Source organism: Temnothorax longispinosus, chromosome 9 (genome assembly GCF_030848805.1).
Source record: "Temnothorax longispinosus isolate EJ_2023e chromosome 9, Tlon_JGU_v1, whole genome shotgun sequence".
NCBI classification, from domain to species: Eukaryota; Metazoa; Arthropoda; class Insecta; order Hymenoptera; family Formicidae; genus Temnothorax; species Temnothorax longispinosus.
In genome coordinates, this window is record NC_092366.1 from 2,840,801 (window position 1) to 2,860,845 (window position 20,045).

General features: G+C 38.9%; 1 long non-coding RNA gene across 1 annotated transcript in view; it reads left to right on the plus strand.

Moving 5' to 3' along the window:
- LOC139819447 (uncharacterized) overlaps positions 1-18,989 on the plus strand; it is a 164,537-nt gene extending 145,548 nt beyond the window's left edge. The window contains exon 3 of the long non-coding RNA XR_011733733.1: positions 17,677-18,989. This is a non-coding gene — a long non-coding RNA (uncharacterized lncRNA). The remainder of the gene's footprint in view (positions 1-17,676) is intronic.
- The last annotated feature ends 1,056 nt before the right edge of the window (positions 18,990-20,045 follow it).

Consider the following 20,045-nt stretch of genomic DNA (forward strand, 5'->3'; position numbering starts at 1 on the left):
TCCTTCCTGGTTGTATTGTCCACATTATTAACTCTTTCGCCGTATTCGTTGTACTATGTTGACACATGTAATGACGGACATTAACGAGCATGTCACTCGTCGCAAGGCGTCTAAATAGCAGCCGAGTCAATCATGCAATATTAACCGTTGCGTATCGGGAAAAACACGATCGGTACAAAATAACGAAGACGCGAAATTTCCTCGATTGCGATTTTCTCTCGTCGCCGTGACATAATTGCACCGCGTAACGGAATGATGAATTTCTTTTTGATGGAGATTTTTAAAAGCATGCATGCATACGTGAAAGGAAAGTTACGAATAAATTGTTACGTCGCTCGCTGCCGCGTGAATCCCAACAATTTCCGGTATCTTTGGTGTCGAATATGAAAAAAAGATATAAGACGGCCGAAGTTCTTGACTCTCTCGAGTGTCTTGATGGCCTAACTGCTCTGTAACTGCTCAATTATCTCACAATGTGAAACAACTTCGAAAGTTTACACGGAGTGCTTCTTAAGGTAAAATTTCTAAAAGTCTCGTTCAATTCCGCCCGCGAAAACAGACCGCACAACCCGACTTTCCCGCGAATTTCGATTGAATTAATGTACAAAGAACCTAGGACATTCCTGGCGGGAGTCTAAAGTCGAGCGGCGATCCCTCCTAGACGACCACGGCGAACGCCGGTAGTTCCGGCGAGCCCCGGCTGGTAATTAACTTTGCTCTTAACTTTCCTGACCTTCTTCCACCGACAAGACTGCCCCTCCCCCTTCAGCCCGGCTGTATTGGGGCCTGACTTCCTCTCCTCGTTCTCAGGATCGCTCGGGTCCTGGCAGGTATATTTGCCGCATCGCGTCCCCGTGCCGCATTCCAGAGCCCTGGATACATCCCGCATTGCATCGCACGAGTGCGTCGGCCCCGTGTGTTCTCCAGAGCGCGAGCGCACACACGCGTATGGAAAGGATTTCTTCCGGGACCGCGGCCCCGGAAATCGAAGGTATCGCGCTCGCACGGGGCGTGGCCATTAATTCCATCGAATCCCGGTATATAAATAAGATTAAAGCGCGTATCGCGTTTAGCACGAGAATCGAGCATTTAACTCGCTCGATTCTGCTTAGCGTCGTCGCGCTAAAAGCATATTCACGCGGCTTAGTTTGAGAATCGATCTCAAGTAAAATTAATGATGACATGAGTAAAAATCCGTTAACTTATATGCTCGCAGACAAATAATATAACACTGGATGTGTTCTTCGCGCTTAATTACGTTGTAATTATTTTACGAAAATTCTTTTGATTGTTAACGTATTTTATGTCCGATCTTTTCGAGAAGACACAAATGTCCATGAAAGCACATTGTGCATTACATCAACAGTTATGATCTACAATCATTCATTTTTTTTAACTGTAAGTGATTCATTTCGGACGGTCATTAAAAGCGAGACGTATAAATTCGCCTTAAGACTCGTGGTGGACACATCTTTCTGGTATTTCAGATGACCCCGTCGCTGCTATTAATTACGTCGCATGAATACGAGTGACTTTGCGCTGGAAACTGGAGCCGCTATTGTAATCCGCTGCGGGGATTCTCGCGCTATGAATTGCCTACGATGTCGGGAGAGGGCAGGGTTTTGAAGAGGGTCGCGGTAAGCGTCATTTAAATTATGAAATTAATGCGATCGCGCGGCGAACGTAGTCTTCGTGCCGCGTAATCGTGCATTAAATTGTGCGCCTTTTGTTCATGACACTGCCAGAATTTCTCGCACAATGTTGCGAATGCTATAATCATTTTTAAGAGACCTATTAAAGTATTTTTATTACCCTTTTATTATTCTGGCAATCCTTTCGGGAAATGTAAAGTCAGTTTTTTTATTTATTTTACAATTTAAATATATTTACTTATTATTTGCTATTATTCTTTTTTAAAATTAATATTTATATTAAAGATAATAATCGCAAATATATAATTTTTGATTCATAATAGATATTATAATAAAGTTAATTTCCTGTTAAAGCGTAAAAACAAGAGATTACACCAATGTGCTCTATTTATGTGTCTACAAAGAAGAAGTGTGCGCAATCCGTGCGACAGACCAGGACCAAAAAATTACACGAGCAGCGTTCGTACGAAACGTTTCGTTGACCACGAGACGGAGCTTAGCAATTAAGCAAATGCGCCACGGGGACGGCATTTAATTAATTAGGCACTTCGGTCAATTAACCGAGAAGCGTTTAGTTGGTATACTTCGCCGCAGGAGCGACATTCCGGAGTACACGCAAACTTCATATGAGAGAAATGAGAAACGCGAAATCTTCCGCGTAATCATTTCCACACAATGACGACGCAAGATGCCTCTTCTCGTCTCGTAATGCCAAACAAGATCAAATATTGAAAACAGTGTAATAGAATTTATTTATATATACATATATAGTGTTTAATTTTTTCTCTCTTGATAGAGTGAGACATAGGCAAATAAAAAAATTACCCAATTTGGTTCAATTCAATACGCAGAATTTCAAGAAAGTTATTTGTAATAGTAAGTAATTTTTTAACAAGTGTCCTAACTTAACTTCTTTCACTAAAGAATCTTTATTGTAATATTTCGTAAAACACATTATGTACAAAATACAAAAGTGTTATTTCAACTTTTGCATGTTTATCATCCGCCACCATCAACATGCGGCCACATGTGACGATCCTGCACTAAAACATAAATGTGTTTTACGAAATATTGCAATAATGATTCTTTATTGAAAAAAGTTAGGACATTTGTTAAAAAATTACTTACACAATGCATGCGTTATGACATAGATTAAAAAAAATAGTTTTGTGAGCAGTTTATACTCCAGATTGTAATAATAGCGTAATTCACAGCGTTAATTATATAATATTTGTGAAATAATAACGTAAGATTATCTGACATGTATATTAATTCGACATATGTAATATTGCCCGATAACAATTAACTTCTTCATCGTAACAACCAAATCCATAATATGGCAAACGATTTATAATTAAGCCAATATATCTGCTGGTACAATAAAATAAAACAGATGGTTAAATTATATAATATATGGTGCTTTTCGCATAAATTATTTTGATAATTCTTAAAAAAAAAAAACTAAAATAAAAAATTTGGTATTTGTACATTAAAGAAATTATATAAATAAATATGTTACACTCATTCGTTAAATACATATTATGTCAGATAATTCCGTTAAGACATACATATATTGAATTTCATAGTAGAATAACTCTCGATATATATTGCAAATACCGTAGCGCAATTTATAGCGACAGTTATGTACCAGCATTTTATTTTATTACACTCGCTACATTAATCATAACAGCCGCTATTACCGTTATTATCATCGAGATAATAGATTTAACGCAAGATGTTTACAGGAAGCGTTAATTGAATATCGCAAATAAAAGATTCTCGGCGATTTACGATTGTAAGTAATAAGATATGTGTTCAGCGCAAGTAAGCGTAAGTAAGTAATGAGATTATGAGATGTGTGCTCAGAAACCGCACGCGGAACCGCAGACCACATCGAAGGTGTATCATCTTCAGCGAGGGGCCGCATTGCACGCGCGTGCCCGAGAGGGAGAGAAACGCGCGGCGTTAAACTTTCACCCTGCCGGGTTTCGCGTGGTAGTCGTGTCTCCGCGGCGTGTACACCACAATAGTTAACCTTATGACTTCGCGCGCCGAGAGGTCTCTTCCCCCTTTCTCTTTGTATACGGGAGAGGGCCCTTCTTCTCGTCGTCGCCTGCACGCGCCCGTATGGGGCGTCGCGTCGCGCCGAGGCCCGGGGCGAACACGCGCGCATCGACCTATCAATCATATAGCGATATTCACCTCCGTGACGTGCAACCTGGAAGTGGGCGTACAGTACGTAGTCGTCGCCACCTTCAACCTTCGACACGTGTTTGTGCGACCACTGCCGTTCCCGCGGGATGAAACGATCGTTTTCGCCGTGCAATTCGCGACCGACCTTTTGTTTCGACCTTAGCCACCAATGGGTATTCAATTTTCATGTTATCCGAAAGAGACGATATGTATACGCACACTTTTAGATAAAAGAAATACATAGGTAGAATATGAATAGAGTATTAGAGAATTAACTGAAAACTATATATTAATCTCTCTCTTTTGGCGACTGTAGTATCTTTTAATAACGCATCTAGTATTTACAGTAGAAAGAAACTGTTGTAAAGACCAATTTCGACAATAGGAAGATAATTTTATCGACTTTATCGACACGAGAGGCGAGACTGATCGACCAGTACGAATCGGGAATTCTGGTTTACCGTGTCACGAAGTTCGCGGATGCGAGAAACGGGCCATCGTCCTCGAGATGAAACCTCGAATATCGAAGTGGATGTGGTTTTCAACGACCACGGCGACCTTTAACCTTATCGACAGCGCTGCCGTTTCTATGTTTTTACACGGACGACGATGCATGAGGCAGCGAATGGTTCACTTTTCGTCGAGAAGAGGAAAGACCCTCGACCTTAGACTGCGCGAGATAACTCGCATACGAAATTGTTACGCCGACACGTTCCACTTCCTCAATCTTTCCTCGCTAAAGCCTGATCTACAATGTGCTCTTTGCTTCCTGTTTTTTGCTCTTAACCTGTTTGCGACTATCCCGTATTTCGCAATTGCGTCGCGTAACGCGATGTTTTTTGTTCTCTGTCGCCTAAGATAAAAATTGACGAACTTCAGAAGAGACAAGAAACATCACGTTACGCGACGGAATTGCGAAATATGAGATAGTCGCAAAGAGGTTAAGAGCAAAAAACAGAAAGCAAAGAGCACATTGTAGATCAGGCTTAAACTTCGACGGTGATCTCCGCGATACCGTGAATAAAGCTTGTTTTCCGTTTCCGCTTTCCGCGGCGATTACTAACGCGAGGAAAATTATTTTTGAGATAGCAATAACTTTTTAATTTCGAAGGTTTAGTTACTCCTAAATGTGTTGAAATATACTGAACTAAATATACAAAAAATCATGCATATAAGTCAGAATTTACTTTACTTCTTATTTAAATATATCTCGATTAAGTTGAATATAAATTTGGCACACAAATAATAAACAGAAAATCATGTTTATTAATGTATTTAAACTATTTTAATAAAATAAATTCTACTTAAGATGCTAATGTAGTATAAATCTACAAAAATATTAACGTTCTTTCATCAGCTCGTCGTAAAAGATATATAATGTACGCGGGATTATTGACGCAGCAGGACGACTGCATAAACTGTTCAAAAGGAGATATTTTACGCACGATGTAACCTTGAGCTCCGATGCTTGTCGAAATGATTGCCAATTTCAAAGAAACCAACATCATGTTAACATCAGTTATTTTAAACGGAAGCAAAAGCATTTAACCTTCAATCTTCTTGCTTCGAAATAATTTGTACAAGATTGCAAACTCTTTTCTCTCTCTTTTCTTTTTTGATGGCTTCTTTTACAATATTAAAATAATATTTCAAAAGATTTTGATTACTTTTTGGAGTAACTAAATTAGCGCAGAGTATATGGAATAAAAATAATAAAATAAAATGTAAATTGAAATCATAAGGATTGAGACATGATATTGTTTGTTCTCTCTCTCTCTCTCTCTCTCTCTCTCTCTCTCTCTCTCTCTCTCTCTCTCTCTCTCTCTCTCTCCCTCTCCCTCTCTCTCTCTCTCTCTCCCTCTCCCTCCCTCTCCCTCACCCTCTCTCTCTCTCTCTCTCTCCTTTCAACGGAGAAATCTGTTCCATGCAATAATGTATATTTCAGCTATTCGATAAACTTACAACGCGGAGACACACACATGCACAGCCTACATTCTCAGCTTTCTTTCATCGTGGTGGTCCATCTATAGCTGGCCTTTGAGGCTACGACATTTCTCGATAATTCAAGCGGTACATTCGGAGCAGTGTAATAAACACGCATCTTCGTGCTTTACTCGTCGTGGACCGCATGTTTTTCTCGTCTTTGTCGCCGGTCGCTGCGTCCCACCGCAAAAAGTCATTAGGAACTGGTTTAGAGTTTCCAGTTAAGTCATCAGGGCAACATTTTAGAGCCGTCAATAGCGCCGATGCGGCAGTCGCTCAGTAATTTACAGCCGTTTCAATACCCGCGCGCCTAGAGTAGTCAGAAGCGTATGATCGTTTTTATGCCGTTGCGATTCTAAATTACATACCGTAAGCGAGAATCGCGCGAAATGCCCGCGGAACTCGCAAAAACTCATCCCGTCTCGCTTTGCAGCGGTGTGATTACATAAGCTCACAGCGAGACACGAGATGATATGTGTCGCGATGATATGTCAATAATTAAATACATACATATACGGATTATATAATTCTTCACTCAAAATTTGAATTCCATTTCTCCTTTCATTAACTTCTTTTCATGTTTTACAAAAAAATCAAAATTATACCTAAAATCATACGTCTCAAACTGTTGTCTTGTCTCACATTTTTATCTTTTCTATTTTTCGTTTTAATCAATTAATTTTTATATCATTATTTCTATTGCTCGTAATTCTATTATATAGTAACATAATTGTTATTAGATTAATCAATATGTTACTTAACATTTAATTATATTGATTAATGCTAGTTAGGTGTTATGTACAGATTTGATTTCTACAATCATAAATTAATATTTTTAAATATCTCAAATTATTCATATGCCTGTTTTTTTCCATTTTATTTTTATCTGTTCAGTAGTCCTGTTCCAACGTCAGAAAGACCCGCCGCGCGCCGCTTTGATTTTCATTCCCAATAACGCGGCATGGTGCACTGTCGGGCGAAAGCGTAACGAGCGCACGTTGGCGCTATAAAACGTCCTCCGTGTGGGATGGTGCAAGGACGTCGTTATGGAGTAAAGCCGCGTACACACCTACGGATGACCGTGGCTAAGCTAAGTCCTAAGTAGCTTACGAGCGTCTCGATGTCACAGAAATATCCGTCGGAGGCGTCCGCCTCCTTGTCCGTTCGCTGCACTCCCTACGCGCGAATTTTCTTTCTCTTACTCTCTATCCTCCTCTCTTTTCACCTCTCTCTTTCTCTCTTTCTCGTTCTCTTTCTCTCTTTTCCTATCTATCATCTCACCGCCAACGACACACACGATCCGTTAGAGCGACAGTGCCCACGCTGAAATGCCTTCATGAAGAGCGGCTAATTGTGAGGCGGTTGATAAACTCGTTTATCGCCACGGCGACATGCGCGATGCACTTCTTCGAGATGCGATCGGCATTATAATGCACTTTGCAATTCCTCTCGATCGAATCGAATAATAATATTTGTGCACTTCATCTTCTTGTGGGCTTACATGGAAATGGCATTAAACCTGATAGGTAGATGCCAGGAAAGAAATATTACCTATTAATACTTCTTCACTGATAACATTTCACGTAAAATGTGCTTAGTATATCCTAAAGATTTTGATTTACAGTTAATAAAAAATTTCAAATATCACGCTGCTTGCGTGCAATGGTGCTATAAAATTCATAATTTATTTTTAATATTAGATTTAGCGCCTTTTCCAAGATTTAATATTTTTATGCAAATTACGAACGTCTCGTTTTAGTGTTATTAATCTTGTAAATAATTAATAGATATTACAATGTGTTATGTATATAGAACACGCATAAAACGCTCTAATTAAGGGTGATATCAAAGTTAACACTTTGAAAAATATAAAAATGACACATTGGAGATGAAAGTGATAGTAGCATCAAAAGTGGACCGTCGGCAGATAGAAATTCCTTGCTTCTACCTTGCCCGGCTGCACCTCCTTTCATCCTCCCTTTCACCTTCTCCGCATTATCGTCGCTACATGAAACGAGACCCACGCGTATGCGTTGCGAAAACGCGTCGGCGAAGGCTGCCCAGATCGATTTCGCAGGTACAATGCGCCTGTCTTTCCAATAGCCTTGCATGCATACATGCTCGTCGCTGTGCCGAATAACGCGATAATTCTTCACCGGTGAGAATGTAGCCGAAAATAATAAATCGCTTGAGCTAAAAATACTACACGATGAAGAGTATATACGTTCTCCATTACAGAAGACGGACATTTTTAGGTCATACAATAGCACCGATCGTTAACGTAAGACTATCACTTCGATATAAAATACTACTTTGATACATGTGCTTCGCTACAGTAACATTACTTCTTTTCAACCCTTTAAGGGTCAAATGTCTAAAAATCCCTTCTTAGTAAGTGCTTGCGTCATGGAAGGAATATATATTCTCCAAATTTCATGTTTCTAGGTTTAGGGGTTTGGGCTGGGCGTTGATGAGTCAGTTGGAACATTGAATTATATATACATATATATATATAGATTTCACATCCCGATAAAACGACAAATTGAGTCTACAATCGGTCCTCTGTGTCTCTTCGATTTCTTACTGTTAATTGTGATTCTTGGACAATCAAGATAATTTTCTTTTTAGGAAAATGAGCGCTCAAGCGCTTTTGCATTTAAATCTTTCAGGCGATCCTAGATCACCAGCGCGTGATTAGATGCCGGACTGAATCGGTTGAATCGTCCCGATGATTGAAATCGAGAACAAAACGTAGCGGACGCGCAAGCGCTTTGGGAATTGAGATGAATACAGCGCGAGCAAGATTGATTCCCTTCATTAAGTCGCGGGCTCCGCGCGCACAATTAAACGCGCATTACAAACGGGATGCGAAACGCACGCGAACGTCGGGGCAAGTACGCCCTAACAAGAATGAGCATTCCGCGCGCGGAGGTCCCTCTATTACTGCGTTTGAAATCGTAATGCTCGACGACGCGCATTAAAAACGCGTTATCTCCCCGTTTCTTCCTTCCCTCTCCTGCTCTCTCACTCTCGCGAGATACTCCACTGCCCTTCATCGAAGAAAATGCACTCCCGTCGCACTGTCTCAAGGACTTTTCGCCGTGTTACATATACCAAATATAGACAAATGTAGATCGAACAGACCATGATGAGTAAAGTACTAATCATATAGCACAAATCACGTTAAATTTTTAATTTTTATTCCCGCATTCAACATAATCGTATAACGATGTATTAAAGAAACAAAAGTTCAAGAATTAAGGACAAAAAATAATCTATAAACTTTCTTGTTCAGAAATTAAAAAATTAATTTAAATTTATAGATAACTAAGATTTGCTCTCTTAAATTTTCAAAATGTATGTTAGTCTTGAAATTTTTAAATACATGTTAAATTATTTTCGCAATTTTTCATGTAAAAAAGATTGAGAGACTATAATTAAAAAAATAAAAAAATTTGGTCTATAGGAATATATGATAATAATAATTTACAGCGCAGTTAGTCCGAATTCCTCGCTCTTCTAAAGATATGGTCAATTACAGAACAAAAGGGAAGAAATGAAATGGATGCAATGACTCGTCGAGTTATCACGCGACACCCCCCGCATCGCCACGAACGAACGACATATAATTTTAATCGGCCGACCGAAAGCTCCTCTCGCAAACGACTCGCCTTCGTTGGGTGGTCCTATTGTGCGCGACCGGACAGACCAAAGTGGATTTTAAACGTCCGGCCGGGCATAAAGAAGCGCAGAAATTTACGTTTGCTTGTTGCTCGCGCGCACGCGGAAAGAATGCGACGGTACAACAGTTCATAAGGTTCCGGTCACACAACGACGGAATCTTCCTTCTTCAAGAATCTCCCGGCATTAGCTCTTTTTCCGCGCGCTCTCTGTTTTTACGAGTACCTACCGATGACACTCGTTTGCGCGGGATGCACAAACGACAGCGCGGTACAACGGAGGGAGGCCGGGGAAACGTCCCTTCGCTCCGATACCGGGAAACGCGGCTAATAATTCCAACCGTCTCCCGGCCGCCGCCGCCGCCACCGACGCGGCCGTCGTCTCATTACGCGGTTATCATTATTTCAGCAAATGGACCTCCTACCTGCCCCGCTCGCTCGGATACCCGTTCCGCAGGCGATTCTTTTCACTCATCTTTCTGTCCTGAAAGCCGACGCAATGTGACGCGCGGGAGTCGCTTTTTGTCCCTTCGCGAACCGCAACCAGCGAACGTGATCTTCCCAACCGTGCGATTTACACGCACGAATTTTACGTCAAACCGAGGAGACTATTAAATTTAGAGAAGAGATGACTAAGGAGGAAAGGTGATGTCTATAATCTACCTACCCATAAATCAAAAACTCCAGATATCTAAAATATAAATATCGAATTGCAAAAACATAAATGCTGGTGCTCGAAAATAGATGTGAAATAAAAGATTTTCACGTACTTGAGTAGAATTTTTATAAATTATAAGTTTTATAAGTAAAAATATAATTCTAGAGATTTAAATTATGTTACATGTTATGTGAAAGATTACCATCTTTTCAAGATAATTTAATTCTACAATATATATTTAGCCTCACATTTATATCTACCTTTATTTTAAAGTTAATAAAATATGCTGATGCTTGTTTGGATATGCAGATCTTTATCATGCAAGATAATCTTGTCATATTTCCTATTAATGTACACTTATTACAGCATTGCGGGATTCAGTAAAGAAGCTGTCTTTAAAATTAAAATCAGATTCTTTAAAGCAACCTGTATAAAGACGTGCAATTACACTACGTCTCAACGACATTGACATGGGCGGCACTTTGATTATTAAAATGTAACAGCACGCGAGTACTCATCAAGGAAATTCCTGTCTTGACGTAGACATATAATTAATTATGATCGTTTGATGACTGCCTGTTCATATTATCGGTTTGTAGTTAAGGATGTGCAGTTCTCCAACTCGTCGCTAATCATAAATTAAAACGCAAATGGATTTTTAATTCGGCCACTATTAACATTAATTCAACATTTCGTGCTGACTCATAGTTGATCCGCATCATTCGTTTTCATAGAATTCTATATACAAAAATATTCTTAGTACACCGAGCTGGAAAAAAATATTGCAATGCATTTTTACGTTATCAGGAAAGTAAACAGACATTCTTGTTTGATGAGAAATTTTTCTGCTTAAATAACGCTGTTTCTCGAACGGAAGATCACCGTGCAAAGGAAGAAGAAAAAAAAAGAAAAAGGACGATTCTGTCCAGGTAACGTGAATAGACCTTTCCTCAACTTATTGCTTGTATTCCGAACCGGGCAGGGATTCCGGGGACCCCTCGCGTCTGAAATTCGCCTTGGTAAAAACAACGGCGGGGCGTTAATATAGACGTTGAAAGCTATATCGATTCTGAGAAGCTCGCGTGACGACTTCCGCTCCTTGGCAATTTGCGTTCGCCACCCCGTCGTCGTCGTCGTCAGCTATATAGAAATACGCACACCAGACGCTGATGACAGGTCGGGACCTTTTCGCTCGTAAATTCGCTTAGCGGTCACTTAATCTCCGCACGTTTCCGAGCTATTAAAAAGATATTGGCGCCTCGTAGAGACTCAGTGCCGAATCCGGCATCATGAGTCGTTACGACGAACCGTTGTCGGGATATTACTTTTTCAGAAGCGAGGAGGTACCATGAGCGTCGCGATGCGGGTGGCGAGAAAGCAGTGTTGCGACTCTCACCGCGAAAGAATAAAGAAAATTAAACAAGTGTAATTAGGTAAACTCTTCAAACGCGACCCATCGCACTGTTTCGTGATATCCCGCGATATAAATTGTTATGCAATGATCTTATTTTTTAATTATTCTGTTGAAATATATATCGAACAACATGAGTTCAACTTGTACTCGAAATTTCTTTTATATAGCAAAAAAATGAAAATTGCAGCATATAACATCTCAATGATAAATTTCTTAAAAAAATAATTTATTAGAATTTTTGTAAATGTCTAAGAAATATTTCCTCGAATCAATACATATCTTTAGAAATAATTTTATCAGATTCAACAAAAGTAAAATTTCACTTGCATCACGCAAGAAAACGAAAATTTAAACGGAAGGTACTATCCCCATTGTATTTTTATAAAACAATATATTGTTTATAAATTTAATAATAAAGTTAACACAACTTTATATATATAATAAAATTAATTCCCGTTGACACAATTACAGATTATACTAGCTTTTTTAGAAAAATTCTTGTCGGCGCCCATGGCGTTGACTCGTTCGAAACAGCACGCGTACGCAGAACACCGATTGTTGGAGCTTTTATGGCTCGTAAATCTATTCTGTCGCTACGCGATCTTTCGATCCCTTTCTTTGCTCCAGCAGAACTAATAGCGACCTGCGTAAGTTTGGCGCCGGATCGTCCATCATACGACCCGATCTTTATAAATACGGAAATGTTACAAAGTATTCTCAATAAAAGATTATATCTCACCTTTGGCTAATTTTGATCGGCTTAGTTTTTTACTATGAGTATAGCCACGATATATAAAGATAAAGTCAACAACACACACACAATTTGTTATATTTTCCTATACTTTATAAAACGTCTACGTCTATACTGAGACCGAAATGCATGTTATTATACGGTCGTTGAAGATTAAGTACAGAAAAAGGGAACACAAGGATAATAACTTTTTATGATACTCGATGTATGTAGGTACGGAGAAAAATATCGTGTGCGCATATACGTATACATACACGTACACACAGAGAGAAACTCAATGGTAATAGGAACCTGTCAATAACGCTCGATATAACGCTCACTGCGTGAGACTGCGCTTTTTTTCAGACACCGCAAATAACATACGCGTGCATGTCAAATTTGAAGAGCTAATAGAAAAGGCGGAAAAGGAAAGGTAATTATAGGATATTCTATGTACGTAAGCCTATAAATTATAGAATGACAAGTAGGTAACGACACCATGGAGTTGTCGGACAGCTTGTACTTTCTGTCTCTGTTAAGAAGTTATCCTTTTCCGCGCCAGTCACGTTACAATTTATAATATGATTCACTGTATCAATCACGTTAAGTGAGAAGACGTGAGAACTAATATTCTATTTTCCTCTATCTTTTTTCTAACGTTATGTAATCTTATTAAATTACTTTTTAAATTAATAATTTTACTTTTTTAATTAATAATCTTATTACTAATGTAATAAATGTATTACTAATGTAATAAAATTATAGTTTTTAGAAACTGTAATTGTAAGAAGCGATTTATAGAAGAATCAAGTTTAACTAACTTTTTTTGGCACTATTTAAATCCTTTTCTGCTTTCAAAAGAAAACAGAATATAAATTATAGAAAAGAAATATTATTACTAGAAAAAGAACAGAGATAAAAAAAAATAGAAAATGTTGAGCGCTTTTGGAAAAAAAAACTTGTCATGTCTGACCATCATGTCTGTATTCACTTAGCGACCCAGCCGCAGGAACGAAGTCTTCCGTGTCGGGCTTGTGAGCGAGACGAAAGCGACGCTTTCACGGTTAACTTCGGCGCGTCGAGACAATGTCGCTTGGCAGTAGCCGTAAGTTTAACGGTGGTCAGTCGGTCGAGAGAGAGAAAGAAAGAAAGACAGAAAAAAAGAAGAACCGGGTCATCACGTTTTCCTTGGTAGCGATGGTGGCGGCGGCGACCCCGTCCGTCCTTCTCATCTTCGAAGCTTCGAAATGTACTCGCATTTGCCGACGGTTTACACTGTTCGTCGCGGTTACACTTGCTCTCGAGGTTGCTACCAGCAACAGCGAAAGATTGGTAACGGTCACCGCCGCTCCGCTCTGCTCGGATGCTCCTTTTTCGCCGCCCGCTCCTCCATTCGTCGCCTCACGACTCCGGATAACCTTTACTTAGCGTACACTTCCACGGGGAGGCAAAAACACGGCCGGGCGGGCGATGACTCTCAAACATCAGAGGCCCGGCGCCCGCCTCGCGGGAGCGTCGTCTTCCTTTCCCGCGAGATCGTTTCTTTTTCTCTCCCTAGCAATCGCTACCCGACCGGGTCAAGAGAAAAGAGCCAAAATAAAATGTAAAAAAATGAGGGGAAAGAAAATAAATTAACTTTTATGACTTCCCCCGCAGGAACGCATTAAACAAGGAGGCATTTGCCTTATTTTACACAGTACGTATTTATAGATAAAATTAACAAATAATAACATAAATTTGAACAAATAGTTTTCCCTCTCCTTTTGTCTGTGTAATAAAATAATTTTGTAAAGTTTCTTGGAGATAAACTTTAAATTTAACTTGAGACTTAAACTGGAGTTGAAGTCTAAACCATTACTGTCCATTTCTACCATTATAGATTAACTTTAATCTCTGCTTAACTTACTTTTTATTCTTTTCTGATTTTTAAAACTAGAAAAAGATAAAAAAATCAATTAAACAGAGATTAAAGTTAATCTATATTGGTAGAGATGGACATAAGAAAGTCTTGTCAAGATAGCATCGAGAAATATCAATTTATATAATTAAAGCATATGTTAATGATGGAAAGTGCAATTATTTCTTCAAGAAACACGTACTTATAGCAATGGCTGATCAATATTTCTTAACATTTATTCGTAGGATTCAATCTAAATTTATTGAAAATCCGTTAGAAGCTTATTAAAAAATCTCTATAAAGATATTAACATATGTATGTTTCAGTAAAAGGAGTGTTGCGCTCCCCCACATCTCATGTTCGAACACGTTTAACAAAATAACATACACAAATTTGACTTTGTCGACACGTGTGTCTCGTATCTTATAAAGGATACTTTTTCGCGCTTGGGAATTCATTTAATGATGCTTCAGAGTTCAGATAATAAGTTTGTCGTTCGCACGCGAACAGTGTCCAAATGTCATAAATCAGTGTACCCTAATAAAAGTCGTTGCATATGTGTTAGATGTTAGCTCTAAACATGGCAATATATCTTATAAGAATTGTTAAATTTTGTACACTGTAAAAAAAAAGCCTAATAGTTCTTCATTTAAATGTAACATTTTAAGCCTCTCTAGCAATTACATATATATAAGCAATTTTTATATCATTAAACTCTTAAAAATTATTGCATGAATTACGTTCATATTTATCTTCACAGTCCCAGTTTTTTACATTTCCCGTCCTACAAATAACGCATTCTAAAAGAATTACGTTAAAACACATAGCTTTAAATCTTATTCATTTTCGTGAACTCTTAATCAAATATTTCACAATATTACAACATAATTTCAAATATAATCTCTTAATTTTTTGCCAATTTTAGCATTAACTGCTGATGATGTCGAAATATTGGCTCTATTTCTATCAAATATCTTTATTATTCCAATAGGGCTTATCAAGTTCGCGCATGTGTTAATGGAGATTAAAATGAGCACATATTTGCACTCGATCAACGTGCGAACAAAGAAAGGTGCGAGCGGGGATATTCGAAGGAACGTAAAATCGCGGAGGAGAATGAGCGGAAAACGGAGGCGGAGATGAAGGAGGAATAGGGTTCCTCCTTCGGGGCCTACCGTCACGAGAATCGCCGCTAATAGCCGCTTAAACGTGAAAGTAGTAAAGCCACAAGTGGTACGTGACTCCTCGTGCAGACCTAAGAGGCCTATCCTAGCTGAAGGGCTACCCGACACTCCCGACAGTCGGTAGTCGTAAAAATTCCTCAAGAACGCGGCGAAACAGAAGATCCTCAGACTTTCAGTTCTCCCGCCTCTCTCTCTCTTTCTCTCTCCCCCGTCCGTACAACCTCCGCCTATTCCGCCTCTTTGTCCCTCATTCCGTCGCTTCGTCGAGAGAACTTTTCTGCCGCGCCGCCGCTTTTCTTTCCCTCCCACAGAGCGCGGTTCTTTTTTCCAGCTCCGCTGGCCGAGAGAACGAGCCGAACGGTGCATCGTGGCGCATCGCAGTACAGAGTAAACGTACGTAAGGCGACGTAACGCCACGTAACGAACATAATTACGCGCGCCAGTCCTTCGTACACGATAACCTGTTAATCCCTACCACGGCTTTTCTCGGCCAGGAGAGCACATATCGGCCAGCTCTTTTACGCGAGTAAAAGTTCTCTCTCCCTCTCGTTTTCGTCTCCCTCTCTTCTCTCTCTCTCTCTCTCTTTCTCTCTCTTCACCAACGGATCGTGTTTAAAGTGGAGTCTGCTGGTTTTACAGGTTGTAAAATCAGTCTAACGCGTCGTTAAATTACGGGGCTGCTCCGGGACTGGGCGACTGGGAAAAAGAATGGACCGTGAGACGCCGCCGATTAAACGTTCGGCCGCGCGCTACACACTTGTCCTTAAAGCTGTTGTGAGCTGAGAGCTCGTTCATTCTTACGTTGATTTCACGTGTAGGATTGTTCGATGAGCTCTTCGTTACGCGGCCACTCGTATCTCGTGAAAGTCAAATGCAGCTCGCAAACGAATCCGCGTCTTATGCAAGTCTATAAAACTAGTCATTCTAAGTAGTTATGGTAAACAATGGTCAGACAAATTTAAAAACTTTACGCAACTCTACCTATGCTATCTTATGCTCGAACGTATTATTTATTTAAATCGCATAAGTTAAATACCAAAGAACTTATAATAGACTATGATTAATTAAATTTTTATTTGATCGGAATAATTGTTTGAGAGAAAAATAATCTAAGAAACAAAAGTAAAGACAACCGTATTGAATTTTCTTGAAGTATTTTAGTTCTGATATATATACATCAAAATCTTGTGTGTATGTGTGTAAATATAAAATTTATGACGTACGCAAAATACTACGTAAAGAAACAAATAAAATCAATTTCTAAAATTTATTATTTGGATCTAATTTTAATAATGCACGTTGCGACGTAAGGATATCCGTGTCGGATTCTGCAAAATCGTAAAACTCATAAAAATGAACAACCAAGTTTCCTATTACGACGTCCGCGGTCGACGTAGTGCCGGACACGCTTCGCTATACAGCCTAACTTTATCTCCCTGTTGGATCGTATAAGGTCAGATCTGCTTTGTATCCTTCGTTGATCACCCACGCCTATATACCCACAGCCATTGTTCGGCGTAAGAAGGTTGTTTCGAGCGAACAGGTTCGCATTAAGGCGAAGAATCCGATGTTTCCTGGAAACCACTTGACGATGTGACGCGCGGGCTTTCGAATCGCGATGCTCACGCTATTCGGTGGAGTGTCTTTTGCTGCGTACCGAGATTCGAGATTAGCCATATGGGATAAAAGCCCCGCTCGATTCGCTGATTGCCCATCTGTTGTGAGCGCAATCCAGTTAGAAATAAATACCGTCCGCGTGAATCTACGATCTCATTCAGAATTTTGCTGTCAAATTTATCGAAGGTGTTGATGTTGTTCCAATTCAGAACAACATTTTCCTCAAACAAATCCTTATGTGTGTGTGTGTGTGTGTGTGTGTGTGTGTGTGTGTGTGTATATATATATATATTTTTTTATATAGTTTAATAATTTATCTACGAGTAAAACTACATGTTGATTGTAGTGTGTTTAAAATAAATACACGTTTTACGTAATTTATTTAAAATAAATGTACCTACATAATACAATTTCTATCATAAACATTTGAAATGGAAATCTATAAAGAATGCATACGCATTAATTATAAATTTACGAAATAAAAAAATATTATGGAAAAGTAATAATTCATAATTTTAAAATATCATCAACAAAAGTATCATCCAATGCCATGTAAAAATATAACAGATATTTTTCTTCTTTTGCATTTTAAAATAAATTTTTCTTATTTCGATATAGAATATGATTTTTATATGAGAAGAAATAATATAGTTTGCTATATATTTCAGCATTTAAGCAAGAGAAAAAAAATGGAAAAACGGCAGTCAACAGAAAAAAGGTGGGAAGAGAATCCTTACGACAAGGATTGCTTTCTGCTGAACGGAGGCTACAGCGTCTGTATTCGCTCTACGACAAAATGGGATCCGCGCCAAGAATGCAAAGCGATTAGAAGGATGCACACCGGCGCTTTTTGCGGCATTACTAAACCTACACTCCTTACAACGACAACAAGCGAGGCAAAGAAATATCCGCACCGACAAAGTCGCCGAGTTTACCCAGTCGAGCGAGGAAACGCGGCGATTCTTCGTCGTCATCCTTATTACCTTCCGTTGACGATGATGGTTTTGCGGTTGCCGATTCAGACTGGCGACTCATCATCGAAAGTGAGAGCGAGCGTTGCATTTCGATGCTAATTGCGCTTCAGATTTAAATGAGCGAATAAATGATCAATGAAAGTGGTTCACAAGCACAAATTGAGCAGATTGGTTCAATAACGGGAGCTCGAGTTGAACGAAATATCCCGTAGAACTGTGGCAAAATTCTTACGAAATGTCTTTTAAAATTCTTATAGTATTTCACAATTCTCATTACGAAACATTAATACGAAAGATGTAACTTACAATAGTTTTCCAGTTTTCATTAGTTTCAGAATTTTATTATATCGCAATTATAATTTAATAAATCAAATTTTTAAATAAAATTAAAAGAAAACGATTTTCACGCACAATTATTCAAACTAATTATCAATTTTGTTTTTACAAGCAAGCCTTATCCTTGATATCATAAATTGCGTCGAATACGTATGTAATTTTGAGGTTGAGGTCATTTGCACAGATCGTGTGCGCTGAATTAGCACTGCTGCGGTAACAGTACCGCAAAGATGTCATCGGATTACTACTTGCTTAAACATACCTACAGCACGTAACATCATGACAATTATGTTATTAACTATGTCTGTTTCATCAATAGTTTATAACATGTTTCGTCAGCAACGAGCACATGCATATTTCAAACGAATACATTGTTAAATGTCTAACATATTGCAAAAGATATGCATTTTATACAATTTATATATTTCAAAGTATTCGATAATGATTTATGTATTTTTTCAGAATTAATATTTGAAATACGCGTTTGGGTATTAGATTTTAAAAAATAGAAATTGCTGATGAAATATTATACTGTAACAAATTCTTTAGTGAATTAGATGCGATAGATTTTTATAACGATAAGTTTTTAACCGATACATACATCCTCATTTTTATGCTGCACAAGATTAATTTCATTTTAATGTATATACGTTATCATTGAATCCTTTATGTAACCGACACTTTCTTACACGAAAATAAAAATACTTTATACATAATACCTATTACTCTCCTTTTTTTAGAGTAACAATTCCTACTTCGATGAAATTTTTGAAATCGTGTGTTTAATTCTCTTTCCCACAGTCTAATCGTCCTTGTTTCCATTCGAAAGTACGAACATATATTGTGCCATCCTAAAAGCAGAAAGCGTAGAAAGGTAACCGAAAAGAACAGAATTCAAAGACCGTAGGTCACTGTTGCAGGTTAACGATCCTTGGAGAGAACCGCGGCAAATCGCTACAGTAAATCGCTATCGGAGCCGTTGTAAAGGATACCCCGTGTTAACTTATCCCGATAGGCCGCGGAACGCGTTCAGTGTTAGAGCGGCTGGAATGGCACGCAGCAAGGGGCAACATGAGCTGCAGGAAGCAAGATTAGGGCCGGTGCACCTGCGCCCGGCGCTGGTATAATCGTACATTAAGTGCCTCTAATCCGATAAGAAATTGACTGACAAATCGCCCTACTCCGGCGCTCCCAGACACACGCACGTGTACGCGTACACATGTATACGCGAATGCCGCTATACGAGCCGGCTGAAAGAGAGAGTAAAACTTAATGTCAGCCGACGCTCCGTCATTCCCAAGGAACTCTCTTATACGTATTAACTGCGAACCGACTGCGCGTTATTTTCTCGACCAGATCAAACGCGTTCGTTTGTATTAGAAAACTGGAAGTAATTTCTCGACATATAATTCCGCAAATGTAAAAAAAAAAAGAATTAAGAGATATGCGCCAACGTGCGTGTATTACATGATAAAGACATTCACCGTACTTAGTTTCGTACGAAGTTATAATTACGCAAATACTTAAAGCATTTTTCGTTTAACATATTGACTTATCATAACTTTTATTTAAGAATGGTATTTGAAAGGTTCGGACGCGTCACGTTTTGTTTCCTAAAGGCCGAAACGCAATTGAGCAATAACGTCTTCCAACTGGAGAAAGGAGGTATTTGATAAATACTAGTAGTGAAATAGATAGTCTGTAGAACAGTCGTTTCACAGCTACTC